General features: G+C 40.7%; 1 pseudogene; it reads left to right on the forward strand.

The window, feature by feature from the left end:
- Positions 1 to 5634: 5634 nt before the first annotated feature.
- On the forward strand, positions 5635 to 6453 carry LOC144615097 (ATP synthase F(0) complex subunit j, mitochondrial pseudogene; annotated as a pseudogene).
- The last annotated feature ends 8953 nt before the right edge of the window (positions 6454 to 15406 follow it).

Genomic DNA, 15406 nt, shown 5'->3' on the forward strand with positions numbered 1-15406 from the left:
GCAGTTGTATGAGTACAGCTTATAGAATTTTCAAGGAGGAGATAATTCTGGTTTCATACAAGTTATATTAGAAAATTGAAAAAAAATTCATTTATGATCTTAGTTAAACTTTTGGAAAACGAGGAATGCAAGGGAACTTTCTTCACTTGATAAGTTGTATATACCAAAAGACTTATTGAACCTTATTGAACTTATCGAACACTTATTGAACCTTAAGTGTTTAAGTATATAAACTTTATACTTATTGAAGAAACTTTGTACACATTCTTTTAAAAAGGAATATAAAGTGGTTTTGTTTGTTATTATAAGGAAGGTTTTTATATTTATCTATTTAGACTCATTAGCCTTTTCTTTGAGGCATTAGATTTTTAGTCTTTTTTTTTTTAATTTTTTTTTTAAACATTTATTTATTTTCGAGACAGAGAGAGACAGAGCACGAACGGGGGAGGGGCAGAGAGAGAGGGAGACACAGAATCGGAAGCAGGCTCCAGGCTCTGGGCCATCAGCCCAGAGCCCGACGCGGGGCTCGAACTCACGGACCGTGAGATCGTGACCTGAGCCAAAGTCGGACACTTAACCGACTGAGCCACCCAGGCGCCCCATTAGATTTTTAGTCTTAATTAGAATGGCCTTCCTTACTCCAAGGCTCTATTTGCATTTTCTCATGTTTTCCTTTTAGTACTTTTATGTATTTTTAATTAAATTTTCTCATGTTTTTCTTAGCGAATTGAGTTTGTGAATTGAATTGAATTTTCTCATATTTTTCTTCTAGTGCATTTACATCTTTTATTTATTTGGAGTTTAGTCTACTGTAGTGTATGGTATCCTGTTTTCCTGTTGTTCTAATTCCATTAATTAAGAAGCCCATCTTTCCACCACTCTGCTGGAGAGTGCTTTCTTATCCTGGGCCATTTAAAACTCCCAGGCTTCCCATCACTCAATAAACGGGTTCATTGCTCAATACCAAAATAAAATCCGGTTAGATTTTTAAATGAGGTTTTATACACTGGCTCTAAAAATTTCATGGAGGAATTAAGGTCTAAGTTCCATGAGAATCTAAGTCAACCTTAAGAAGAATGCATCAAGGACTTTTCTACCAGATACTAGGACAACTAGAGACATCAATTTTGCTGGTTTTTCTTCCTTTTCTGGTTGCAAGTATTTTGTATGATTCCATTTTGTCTCCTTTAAAGTTGAGGTTTAAACTGCTCTTCTCTTTTCTGATTTCCTAAGGTGGAAGCTCAGGTTATTGACTTGTGTTGTTAACTTCCCTTTAAGTGCTACTTTTGCCGCATGCCATGTATTTTGGCACATAAGCCAAACTTACGTTTTGGTAAGTTGTATTTTCATTTTCATTTAGAATAAAAATATTTTTAAGTTTCCCTTGAGACTTCTTTGACTCATGGATTATTTAGAAGTGTGTTGTTTAATTTTCAAATATTTGCGGACTTTGCAGATATTCTTTTATTGATTTCTAGTTTAATTCCACTTTGGTCAGAGTACATACTTTATATGTTTTCCATTCTTGTAAATTTGTTACAATATCTGATGGCCCAGTATGTCATCTCTCTTGGTGGATGTTGCAGATGAGCTTGAGGAGAATATATATATTCTGCTGTTGTTGGATGGTGTATTTCATAAATGTCAATTAGATCAGTTGATAGTGCTATCCAGATGATCTGTAGCCTTACTGATTTCCTACTTGCTTTATCTATGCACTTACTGTTGATGGGATATTGAAGCCCTAAGTATAATAGTGGATTTGTCTATTTCTCCTTTCAGCTCTATCAGTTTCTGACTTATGTAGTTTGATTCTCTGTTGTTAGATGCATACATATTTAAGATTGTTATGTCTTCAAAGAGAATTGACCCTTTGTCATTAGGTAATGCTTCTCTTTATCCCTGATAAACCTCCTTGTTCTGAAGTGTGCTTTTTATGAAATTTACATAGCTAGTCCAGCTTTCTTTTGATTAGTGTTGGTATGGTGTATCTTTCTCTAGTTCTTTACTTTTATCCTGTGTCTTTATATTTAAAGTGGATTTCTTGTAATATATAGTTGAATCTTTTTTTTAGTCCACCTTGTAAATTTTTGTCTTTTAATTGGTGCATTTACCAATCACATTTAAAGTGATTATTTATCTATGGGGCACCTGGATGGCTCAGTTGGTTAAGCGTCCGACTTCAGCTCAGGTCATGATCTCACAGTTCGTGGGTCCAAGTCCCGTCGTCAGGCTCTGTACTGACAGTTCAAAGCCTGGAGCCTGCTTCAGATTCTGTGTTACCCTCTCTCTCTGCCCCTCCCCTGCTTGTGCTCTCTCTAAAAAATAAATAAACATCAAAAAGTAAATAAAAGAAAGTGATTATTTATGTAGATTAATCAAGCATTTTCTACTTGTTGCACTTGTCCTTCGTTTCTTTCTTCCATCTTTTTCTGCCTTCTCTAGTTTAATTGAACATTTTATATAATTCTATTTTATCTCCTCATGGGGGTCAATTATACTTCTTAGAAAATTTTAATGGTTGCTCTAGAGTTTAGCTTATATAGTTTTGATTAATGTGAGCCCACTCTTTAAAAAAAATTTTTTTTAATGCTTATTTGTTTTTGAAGGAGAGAGAGTGAGTCGGGGGGTGGCGGGCAGAGAGAGGGAGACACAGAATCCGAAGCAGGCTCCAGGCTGAGCTGTCAGCACAGAGCCCAACGCGGGGCTCGAACCCACAAACTGCGAGATCATGACCTGAGCCAAAGTTGGACACTCGACCGACTGAGGCACCCAGGTGCCCCAATGTGAGTCCACTCTTAAATAACACTACAGTTTTATGTGGCATGTGGCCCCTCCCCACTCTCTTGCTTTCTCTCCTCTTCTTTGATCTCCAGACTTGCCACTGGTTTGCCATAGCTTGCATGTCCTGGATTGCAGTTCCTTTGCTGTTGCCAAATAAACCCATTTGGCTGGTAAAATAACTGGCTGTTCTACCTTTAAGGTTGGCATTGCTTGGTGTCATAGAAGTGGGATCCAGAAAAGACCTCAACAGCTCCAAGGCTGGTGAACAGACCCTTGTCAATACCTGCTGAGGCCATTGAGCTCACTGTTTTGTCACTGACCCTGGAGTTTGAGCCAAGCTCTACTCTCATGTTTTAAGCTCTCCAGGCTTTATTTAGGGATCTGTTCAAAAGCTTTGTCCTTTTTGTTTTCATGAAGGCTTTGTCCTTTCTGGTGAGTACTTTTTTGTTTTTGTGAGCTTCTGGTTATGAGTAATGGGATCCCAGTCCTCTGAATACTTTGAGGAGACTCCACCCTGCAGGGGTCCCAGTTGGTTTTAATGTTTAAAAACTATAGTGCCTCCTCATGGGCATTCTTAACTAAATGGTCCAGCTTAACTAAAGATAATTTAGATTTTCAATGGCCATTATGAGGAACTTTCTACCTTGCTAAACTTGTTTTTCTCAAAACTAAATTAGACAGCTGCATCTCCGAAATTGAAAAACAAGGAGAATAGGATACCTATTTTAATTGGCATGCAGGAGCCTCCAAAAGATTGCAAAATTTCGTAATACTGTCATTAAAAGATTCATTGCAAAAAACCAACAAAAAATTAAAGACCTAAAGGATAACACACAGAAGATTACAGAACTGACTAAAGGGGCTGTAATTCCCCTTTACCTTCTTTATTTGAGTACTCAGTCCAAAATTGTCTAAAATTGCCTTCCCATTCTGAAGAGACTATTAAACAGCTACCTTTTGAAAATAAGACCGCCCAATGTGATGGATAGTCCTCCTCAGGTATTTTTTACTCCTTGGTCAAAGGCCAAACTGGGAGCCATAGTTAAAGAATTTCTTGGGGCCCCTGGGTGGCTCAGTCGGTTAAGCAACCGACTTCGGCTCAGGTCATGATCTCACAATTTTTGAGTTCGAGCCCCGCGTCAGGCTCTGTGCTGACAGCTCAGAGCCTGGAGCCTGCTTCCAATTCTGTGTCTCCCTCTCTCTCTCTCTGCTCCTCCCCTACTCACATGCTGTCTCTCTCTCAAAAATAAATAAAGATTAAAAATTAAAAAAAAAAAGAATTTCTTAAGCCAGGGAGGATTCTTGCAAGCTTTTGTAAATAGATTAACTTCTAAGCCCAGTCAAGAGAGGAAAATAAAATTTCACATTGTTCCTTCCTTTCCAAATCCAGATTGATTCGTTATTGATACTTTCTCTCCCAGAATAGCTATTGCCTTCTTGTTGGCCTCATTTTACAAACTTGGGTTGACTTTCTGCCTGCCTGGGACATACAGTTTGTCAGTCCTTTTGGCTATCTTTGGGAGTGACTTTAGATCTTGTGAAGAGAATGCATTTTATACCCTCTTGGAAGATGTCTCTTGGGCCCATGGAATTATTTAATGCTGCCAGAATGCTGCTGTCTGTCCCAGGTAAATCTGACAAGACATTTGAAAGGATTTAGTAACTTTGCTATCATAAATTTGACCAAATTGGAAGCTGGTATTCGGAGGCCAATAGAATTTTGTTGTTAGGCCTTCTCCTCTAAGCTAAATGTACTCAGAGGGAAAGAAAAACATTCTAACAGGTGAATGGTGGATGGGGGCACCAGGCCTTTGATATCATTTAGGTGGCAACTGAATTCTTCCATGAATTAAAAATGGGTATCTTTGTACAAATTTAGTCTTTGCAGGACCACAGGTGTGGCTCCGGAAACAATTCCAAGCCCACCAATCCTATTTACCAAACCCCAAGCCTCTCCTATTCATCCCAAAGGCTTGTACGTATTGGGCCGAGGGAACCAAAATCTTGCATTTTTTCCCCATGTGCCTTGTGCTGTCAAGATTCTACCCAGGGTCTTCTCCAAAATTCCGGAGTTCTCCAGAACTCTTACCTGGACCATCTCTTTGATATGCAAACTTTGCAATCTTTAAAAGACAGCAATTTTTATCAGAAGGAGAAGGAAAGAAGGAAAGTTATTTGAGTCGATTCAATTCCTTTTATAATTCGTGAGTGTTGTATTATCGTATCTAATTCATGGCAGACATTTTAAAATGGGAGGTATAACGTCTGTGTTTGCATCTGTCTGTACGTTCATGTGCGTCTCTGTGGAGGTGTAGATGTGTGGTATTTTTTACCTCCAGATGGTATTTTCAAAATTAATTTCTAAAAGAGATCTATTTAATTGGCTTAAAGAACACGAAACACTTAAATAAATTAAATTCTCAGAAATATAATAGAAACTTAATCCGAATGAATTTTAGGTTCATGTGATTTAGGGAAAAAATTCAGTATTAAAGCCGCTTTAATCTTGTTGGTTTAATTAAGACAGTCATGCTTTTAGAGTTTTTAGCACTAAATATAATACTTTTATTCTACTCAGGCTTACTAAAGGTCAGATGAATTTGTGTTGTCTCTTAGAACTTTGTCAGCAAAAATGATAATTTAAGATGATGGTTAACTGTTTAATATCTCATATAATTTTCATGACGAATCTAAACATAATTATTAAAAATCCTTTATTAATAGATATAAGATAATAGTTTATAAATGAACTTTTCAGCAATATTCATGTCTACTTAAATAGTTTACCCCAATCTTTTTGGTAACTTAAAACCTTAGAGTTTTGCTAAGTTAAATCAGATGATAGATAGTCGTTAAAGATCTAGATCATTGCCAAATAACATAAAACTGAATCATTGATTATGAACACAGTTTTACGTACTTTTGGCATCTTGTGACAGAGAAACTAAAACATATTCGGATGGGTTAGTGCTATACTGAAAAAGGCCTATGCATATCCTATAACCCTATTTTAATAAATGCGCCAATCTAAAGAAAGCTGATGTCATAGGAAGTTCACCATTGCTTACTTGTGAGTTTTCACTGGAAATTAAGGTTGGGTTCAAATGGTTAAGAATGCCAATAAGCGATGTGCCCTCAGTCACCTTTCCCACTCGTTGGCCTTGCTGGTTGGGGTGGCCTGAGCTGGGTGTCCTGCACCGTGATGCTTCAAAGCCTTGTTGAAAATGTTTGGGTCCCCACGAAACCCTACCATAGCCAAGTCTACTGGTAGATTTGGGTAGGAATGGGGTTGATGGGTTTCATCGTTTATGAAATCAGGAATGCTGATAAAGGAAGTAAAGCTCTGAAAGCTTTGAGTTCTCCACCTGCTCGTGGTCATCATTAACCAGCTTTACATCCGATGGGACATAGGCTGGCTGCGAATCTCAGCGAGCCCTATTGGATGGGACCATGGAGCGTCGCTATACATCTGTAGATGTGTTGTTTCCTTTCTGGTGTGAATAAATGTACCTGTGAGGGGCAAAAAACATATGTATTTTAATAAATGTAATTAAGACTACTGGAAATAATAAGGGAAACATGCAAGGAAAGCAGGATGTGTGTTTTCTATAAGAGGAAGTATGGAGAATAGTGAGGCATTTTTATTGAGGGAAAAGAAAGTAATTTTGTTTGAAAGCAAGACCGTTTAGAGAGGAAGAACATAGGACAAAATCTGAATGTAAAAAACAAACAAACTAACAAACAAACAAGCAAACAACTTGTAGAAGGCTTGTGGAAAGGAAGCTTGAGAAAGAAATTTTATGCATGGTCAAGCTAAATGAATTGAAAGGCTAAAAGGCTAAAAGGAAACTTTGATATCAATAGTGTACTTATGCAAAACCAAACCTGAATTTTCTTTTATCTACTGAAAGTTTTCTTGAATTGTTGATCTCCTTTTCATAAGAAATTATAAACAAAGGGTTTCCCTTACCTTTTTTTAAGAAAAAAAAATTTTAATGTTTATTTATTTTTGAGAAAGAGAGAGAGAGAAAGAGCGCCGGGGGGGAGGGGCAGAGCGAGAGGGAAACACAGAATGCAAAGCAGGCTCCAGGCTTGGAGCTGTCAGCACAGAGCCCGATGCGGGGCTCGAACTCACGAACCGTGAGATCATGACTTGAGCCGAAGTCATATGCTTAACCGACTGAGCCACCCAGGCGCCCCTCCCTTACTTTCAAGTGATCTTTTTGTCAAAATAGTTTCCTGTATTTATTGTCCGTATCAGGTCTTTGATTCCTTAAATCTAGTAGAACACACAATATTAAAAGAGCTAAATCTCGCTCAGAACCCTGTGATCCTCTATGTTTGCCTATGAAGTCTTTTGCTGTCACTATGATTAAATGGATAACTGAGTATTATTTCGTGGTGACCTAGATCTGATTAGACCAAGTGTGTCAAAACCTTTTGATATTTTTGACAAACTTCCCCCCAAATCAAATTTGAAATACAGTCTTTTGTAGTCAACCTAATGTTTAGATTTTCCAGAGAGTCTCTGGAACATCCCAAAAGATTTGTTCTCTCTTCTTATAAAAAGGGAGATGTTAAACTAATTAGGCTGATTTGCTGTGTTAAATTATATAGGAAGCATTGTAAAATAACAAGTAATACTAAGGGGGAGCCTAGGTGGCTCAGTCGGCTGAACATCTGACTCTTGATTTCAGCTTAGGTCATGATCCCAGGGTCGTGAGATCAAGCCCCGTGCTGGGCTCTGCACTGAGTGTAGAGCCTGCTTGGGATTCTCTCTCTCCCCACCTGCCCCTCCCCACCCCCCACCTAAAATGAAAAAAAGAAGTAATACTAAGCCTTCTTTATGTTTTATTTGCGTAGGTATGTAAGTGTTCCAGAAATTGTGTGAAATTCTCGGAAACCTGATATGTCTTAGTATAATGTTATCAGTCATAATTCCCATTATTATCTTCAAATGTGGCATGTCACAGAAATAACCAAATTTCCTTGTCAATTCCGTTATAATGAACTCTCCTCAGGGGTTTGAAAATAAGCATCTTTCAGTCTTTTCATGGGTCGCTATTGTTTTACTCTGAAGCTGTTACAAAAATGTTCCCACAAAAGTACCTGAGCTTCAAGGAGATTCATGGAGAGGACTTTTGACAAATATAGGTTTGTGATACCTCGAAGAGCATAAAACCAAACTAGGTAAGAATTTCTATTGTACATACTAGATTCAAGTTGAACGAGTAGTATACCTTTGTAAACAAAGATGAACACGTTTATTTTTTTTCTGCCTACCTGATCCCTTTAGAGTTTGGAAACTCTCGAGTGTTCTTTTCATGACATGATAGTTATTTGCATATGTTTATTAAAAATCTCTTCTTCTTGTAACAGGACACAACTGAGGGCACTGGCTAGATTACCAAGACTTTGACTGAAACGGTATTTCAGATAAATCTGACAGCCAGTCCTTGACTTGGCTTCCTGGCCTCAGAGGCGATGATAGTTCAGTCTGAGACACCTTGTGAAAAGTTCCAGCAAATCGGTCTTAAAAAGAACTTACAAGGTCAATCAATATTTTGCTACATGTGTGTGAGTAACCAGGCCAAGTTTAATGCAAACGAATTAGTTTTATCTTTAGTAAAAAAAAAAAAAAAATGGGGATACTTGTAGAGAGATGGGGCATGTAGAGAGAAAAAATATGTTTGCACCTTTGTCTACGTTAGATTCTAGCCCTGTTAATTGTCTTTGAGGTTTGGCTATACACCTGTAAACTAGAAATCCCGAATTCTCCTGGTTTCCTCAAATATCTGGCTACAACTCTTCAACCTAACACTTCCAATTTTGTCCCACTCATCTGATTTGGAATCACTAAAGAATGAAGACTGCTCCTAAATCTCCTTGGAAGGGACTATAAGAAGTCGTTCCCATTACCGGGATGGCAGCCAAACTTCAGGGACTTGGGCCTTGACTGCACATCGGACATCTGAAGGAGGTTTTTCCTGACATCCAGTCCTGTGCAAGTCCTGGAGGCTTCCAAATCAAATTGACGAGGAGGACAGTGATCTGACATCAAGGTAGACTGCTTTCTCCAAATTTGATGGATTAGGACTTTCTACTTTAACTAAACATAAAGCCATTTATTCTTTTCTTTATGTCCTTTCCTCTGGCATTGGCCTGGGAAGAGAGCACCGTTATCTATATCTCCCAGGCCATTGCTAAGTATGTGTGTGGGGGAACCTTTCTGACTGTTGGATTTGTCAGCAGAAGCTCTGATCTGTTCATGTTGCCAAAGATCCCTTGGCCTTACCTGTAACCAATTTCTCCCATGATCTGTTTCCCTGCACTCACAGGAAATGCAAAAGGACTAACTTCTCACTGCAAGGCTTTTCAGAAAGATCCCTTTAGGATGGGATGGTACGTCACGGAATATCATCCAAATTCCTCTGATCCCTGGCTTGCAAAGGTCAATTAGGAAACTCCAACTGAAGGGTCTATCAAGAACCAGGCCTTAGCTGGAGTTCTTTGCACTCCAACTGGCTTCAGTTTTTGTCTGTGGTAGACAGTATTACCCATGGGCATGTGAATGTTTAGATAGCTGGTGAATTGAAGGTCAATACTTATTGGGATGTTTGTCCCTGTCAACATCCATAATAAATAAGAAACCTCCAATTGGTTTCCCTCATTAAACCTTCAGAGCTGCTTTAAACAGGAGCTTCCGGGAAGCATACATGACGGTGAGTTTTTTTTTCCCCTAGATGGTAGTAAGTGCCAAAGAAAGAGAATCAGAAACCTCTCCCTCACATTAAGAGAGCTAGTTGATTCCACAGCTAAAGGAATAACAGCCCAACTATGATCACTTGACACACTGGCTAGGCTAGTCTTAGATAACTGTATAGCCCTTGATTACCTACTTGCTAAATAATAAGGTGTCTGTGTAATAGCAAATCCTGCCTTATAGCTATTTGTCAAATAGCAAATACATGGGTAAAGGCCTCTGGAGAGGTAGAAATTCGATTACACAAGATCAGGGAATAAGCCCATTGGTTGCGAAAAATTTCATCTGGTGACTCCTGGTCTTTTAACCTATGTACCTAGTTACCTACGGGTTTGGGCTCCTGGCTAGAACCATTATACAAGCTGCATTTGTCATAGTATTTTTTACATTGCTTTACATAATTAAGGTCTTGTACCTGTTACTTGTCAAACCTTTGTAGAACTGACACACCCAATAGGGTGAGGCTAGCTCAGTGCTTTGAGATGATCTCTAACATTTACAGTCTTGGTGAGATACAGACTTTAGGTAAGTACCTGAAAGTTCTCCTTCCTAACATTCTCTGTTACTCAAATGTGGCCTTACATGTTTTCCAGCTGCCATGTACTTTCCCTCCAAAAAAGGACATGACAACAAGGAAATGTCTTTCCTGTTACAGAGGGGCAAGACCACTAAATATGGAAAACCTGACTCCCAATCGATGCTTTGAAAGAAAGATCTTGATCAAAAGAGGGAAATGTGAAACTGAATAGAGGAAACCTCATTTAAAAGGGAGTCAGAAGACCAGAAGGGGAGCTCTCATGTCAAATCATTTGTCCCTCACAGACCCCAGCAGGAAAAAATGCAATACCAGCAGGAAGAAGCCTACTTTACCACCTCAGAAGGAGGAAGGGAGAATTTCTCCTGACCTAGCAACAAGCTCAGCCAATAAGAAAATACCACAACTCAGCCAATGAGAAACCATCACTACCCTGAACTCTCATTTTCCTCCAATGGATTTCATTCATGCAGCCCCTCCCAAGTTCCTTCTCTTCTCTACAAAGTAACCTTCTTTTCCTTTGATTTTTCAACTGTGTTATGGTTTGCCATAGCTTTTGTGTCCTGAACTGCAATTTCTCTGCTATTCCTCAATAAACTTATTCTGCTGGTAAAATAACTGGCTGTTTTGCTTTTAAGGTTGACAGGCCTTCGTCCCATAAGACTTCCCCCACTTTAGAAGGCAATTTCAAGTCCAGGTTGTTACCTATACTTCTGAGCCACTGGCTACAAGTTGGAGGTTCCCGGGAACGTTTCTTCCACTTCAATTAATATGCTAGGATGCCTCAAAGAACTCAGAAAAACATGTACTCATGTTTACCAGTTTATGATAAAGGATATTATAAAGGATATAGATGAATAGCCAGATGAAGAGGTACATAAAGCCTAGGAGGGTCCCAAGTGCAGAAGCTTCTGTCCCCATGGGCCTGGAGTGGACTATCCTCCAGGCATATGGAGACATTCACCAATATGGAAAATCTCTGAGGCCTGTCCTCTCGTGTGTGTGTGTGTGTGTGTGTGTGTGTTTTATGTTTATTTTTTATTTTTGAAGGAGAGAGAGAGAGAGAGAGAGAGAGAGAGAGAGAGAGAGTGGGAGAGGGGCAGAGAGAGAGGGAGACACAGAATCTGAAACGGGCTCCAGGCTCTGAGCCGTCAGCACAGAGCCCGACACGGAGCTCAAACTCACGAACCGTGAGATCATGACCTGAGCTGAAGTCGGACACTTAACTGACTGAGCCACCCAGGAGTCCCTGTCCTCTTGCGTTTTAATGGAGGCCTTATTACACAGGCACAACTGATAACATCATTGGCCATTGGCAATTCATTCCCTGAAGGTTGGGGAGTGGGTCTGAAAGTTCCCAGCCTCTAGTCAAGGTTGGTTCCCCTGGCAACCAGACCCCCTCCTTAGGGGCTTTCCACAAGTCCCCTTATTTACATAAACCAGATGTGGTAGAAAGGGGAAGAGGCTTGTTAGGCGGATAACAAGCATGTTATCTACTTTTTCCATTAGAGCCCTTCATACAGGTAGGAATCAGTTATTTTCAATTCCCTGCCTGATAATTTCAACATGTCTGTCATATCTGAGTCTGGGTCTGATGGTACTTGGTCTCTGCAGACTGTGTTTTTTTCTTGCTTTTTGGCATGCTGTGTAAATTTTTGTTGAAAGCTGAGCATGTTTTATTCGGTCATAGAAACGGGAGTAAACGGGCTGTGTTTAATGTTTGCTGTGGCCATAAGTGCCAAAGGCTTCAAATCCCTCTAGGGCCATTGTTTCTCCGTCCTCTGGAATCTTTGGGTTTCCCTAAGTATTTCTTTTCAGAGAGAGAGAGGGAGAGCCTGTGCCTTGCCGTGTTTTCAGCTGTAGTCTGCTGTTTTGCTGGGGCTCTGCTGGTGTGTACTACGGAGTGGGGAGAAGGGTAGAATTCCATAAGCTTCTGATTAGATCTCAGCCTTCCAGTGGACCTGTTTCTCCAAGTTGTACCTCTCGCAAATGTTTGTCCAGGGGTGCACCTTTTCCCTGCCCCCCCACCCCCTTCCTTCCCGGGCTGCAGCATTCCCATCTGCGTCCTTGAAGCCCTGGCCCGTGTTGACTGTTTTTTTCCCTTTAGGTGGGACGGTTGGGCTGGAGTGAGGAGGCATGTCCTTCTCCACGCTGGGATGAGACTCTGGCAAAGTGCTTTTCCAGGAGAGTAGGTCTTATTTATTTATTTATTTATTTTTAACGTTTATTTATTTTTGAGACAGAGAGAGACAGAGCATGAACGGGGGAGGGGCAGAGAGAGAGGGAGACACAGAATCAGAAGCAGGCTCCAGGCTCTGAGCCATCAGCCCAGAGCCCGACGCGGGGCTCGAACTCACGGACCGCGAGATCGTGACCTGAGCTGAAGTCGGACGCTTAACCGACTGAGCCACCCAGGCGCCCCGAGAGTAGGTCTTATTATAGAGAAGGTTCTGGGCTTCTTTCACAAGGATCCCTCTTCCCCAGAGCCTGGAGGGGATCTTTCTCAGAGCTTCACTGTGAGAACTGATTGGGATTCTTGGAGGTTAAGCCCACTTACGTGTGGGAGCCCTCCAGAGACTTCGAGCCCCGAGAGTTTTGCACTGCCGGGCTGACTCATGTTCGGCCCCCAGCTTTTTGTCCGAATTACCATTTAAGTGTTCCTGCAACTGTACAGAGCCAGTGGCTTTGCTTCAGGGAGCGGGTCCTGGCTGCATCTCTCTGAAAGATCTCGTTTCTCCAGATTTCCAGGTCACAGATGTCTCTCGGGTCTCCGATGGGTCAAAGAAAAGTAATAGATTCACACTTTATCTAGGTGCTTGTGGTCAGACATGGGGATGATGAGTTCCAGGTCAGAGATGAAGTCTGAAGTTTAGAAGATGCAACCCCAAACCTAAAGCTGCGATCCATTAACTAGTCCTGCATGGGTATAGCTAACACCCGCCTTTTTTTGGACATAAAAGTACTTATCACCTATGTTCTCAGCTTTATGGCTTCAGCCAAAAATTCAAAACATCAAGACATCAGGAAAATGGCCCACTTAACGGCTTGTAACATATATTTGCATACCTAGTACATAATACTTTGCAAACATAAAGGATATATATTCTTAAAGTAGGCTCCACGACCAATGTGGGACTCGAACTCACGACCCTGAGATTGAGTCACATCCTCTAACGACTGACCCAGCCAGGCACACCAAATATAAAGGACATATTTTTGAAAGGAAGAAAGGAATAGAGAGAAAGAGAGAGAGACAGAGACAGAAGCTAGAAAGGAGAAAATGAGGAGGAAAGGGAGAACAAAGAACCATAAGGAGAAAGAGAGTCAAAATCCAAAGTTTATCCAAAATTATATTGACATAAATGGTCTACATAGAGTACACTGACTAATAACATAAGTAGAAACTCAAAGTAGAACATTGTATTTTCTCTTTTTTGCTATACTCTCAAAGGCAGGCACAGGCTTTTAGATTACAAAGAATTAAAAGAATATATATCCTATATTAATCCATATTCCTGAATAATTCCACTTCTCACAGTGAAATACTAAAATACCTTTCACACACAGGTTAAAAAATGCATTTTAAAAACATTTTAAAAATTATAGTAAATAATATGTACATTAAATGTATATCATGAATATATATTATTACATATATGTATATATAATGTACATTATACGTATATGTATAATGTACATTACACATTATTCATACGTGTGTATAAACAGATATACATGTAATCCCTTACATGTAAGAGATGTAATATATGTACCTCTGTAATAAATGTAATTTAAAGAGATTTCAAGTAGTACCAGACACATTGCCACAAACTCGAAGTTCAAGGTCAGAGTTTAGTTAGGGGACCTAGTTTTGATGGGTGTTTATCGAGTATATGCCAAACCCTACGTTAGGCATTTTATAACTGCCAACTCACTTAGTCCCTACAACAGTCAAATGAGCGAGTACAGTCTTTTGCAGAATTGGAAAAGGGCTTCAGAAAGTTCAAGTCACCTAAGGTGCATCGCTAAACTGATGGGAATCCTCAGCTGTGTCTTGGGAGAGACCTGTAGCCAAGACACCGAATGCCCATTTTTCCCCACTTTTACAAACTTGTGCAGTTATTAGAGGCAGTCACAGCTGCTGTAGGAAAAGCTACAGTTTCCAGTCTCACTTGCATGTGACTCATAATGTTGGAAGAGAGTGTTGGGTGGCTGCTTCTAGAAATATTCTGAGAAGGCAAAGTGGTGCCTTTGTTTCTTTTGTCTTTATCCGTTCCTACATCTGCTGCCTGCAAAGTGGCTATGGTGGCGGCCATCTTCCTGATAATAATGGCGGCCACACTCCCGGGATGGCAGGCTGAGGGCTGTCAGTGGCGCAGGCCCCTGGCACTTCCTAGAGCAGAACCAACAAAGAAGACGTGGTTCGCCTACCTCCGGACTTCCACACAACAGACAGCACACATTTATAGTTCTGAAATCACTGTTATTGAGGATCATTGTCATAGCTGACTCTCGTTTAAAAAAAATTATTCATTAGTTAAGGGAGCGGCGGTGGGGGGGGGGGGCAGCAAAGGAGAGACTGTCTCCCTGAGTCTCATTTTTAAACTAATACAGAACTCAGTACCTCGCAGAGGAGTGCTGCGCACGGGCAGACACAGAAATAATATACAGTATAATCAAGTTGAAGTTCTCAGGTCGGAAGGGGCAGGTGCTCAGAATCTTACACACTAGAAATCTGGCAATATCTGTTTGGCCATGGAAACATTTGGCTTAAATGGCCTTATTTTTACCTTAAAAACGATATCGCCCACTGCATAAGATTATAGCACGAGGGGAAAAGGTAAGACTAATTCAGAGTGCTGCTGTGCTGTTTTAAGCAGAGTCTCATGGATTTGAACTCAAGCTGGAGAGCGCCGTGTGCAGGCAGAGGTGTAAGGGGGTCCCCTCCACCTGCAAGCTTGATGAACTGAGAGGGCGGCAATCAGAGCCTTGGGTGTTTGGAACAGCCAACACCCTCTGTGGTAGAAAGCCCTTGGAAGTGTGGGTTCAAGGCCATGGCTTTAGCAGAAGTAAGACTGTGGTCCCAAATCCTTTTCCAGCCCTTTCCATTAAGGGATGTCTGCCAGACATGGGATCTAGCACATCAGCAAATATCAAAGGATGGCCGCAGCCTATCTCCTAAAATTTTACTTCAGACGGCCCAGGAAAGTCTCCCCTAAATGGAGAAAGAGGAAAAGGCAGGCATGGGAAGAGCACGGATACCAGTAACAGAGCGTCCGACTTCAGCTCAGGTCATGATCTCGTGGTTCACGAGTTTGAGTCCC

This window comes from Panthera onca, chromosome F2, assembly GCF_046562875.1.
Source record: "Panthera onca isolate mPanOnc1 chromosome F2, mPanOnc1 haplotype 2, whole genome shotgun sequence".
In the NCBI taxonomy this organism is placed as follows: Eukaryota; Metazoa; Chordata; class Mammalia; order Carnivora; family Felidae; genus Panthera; species Panthera onca.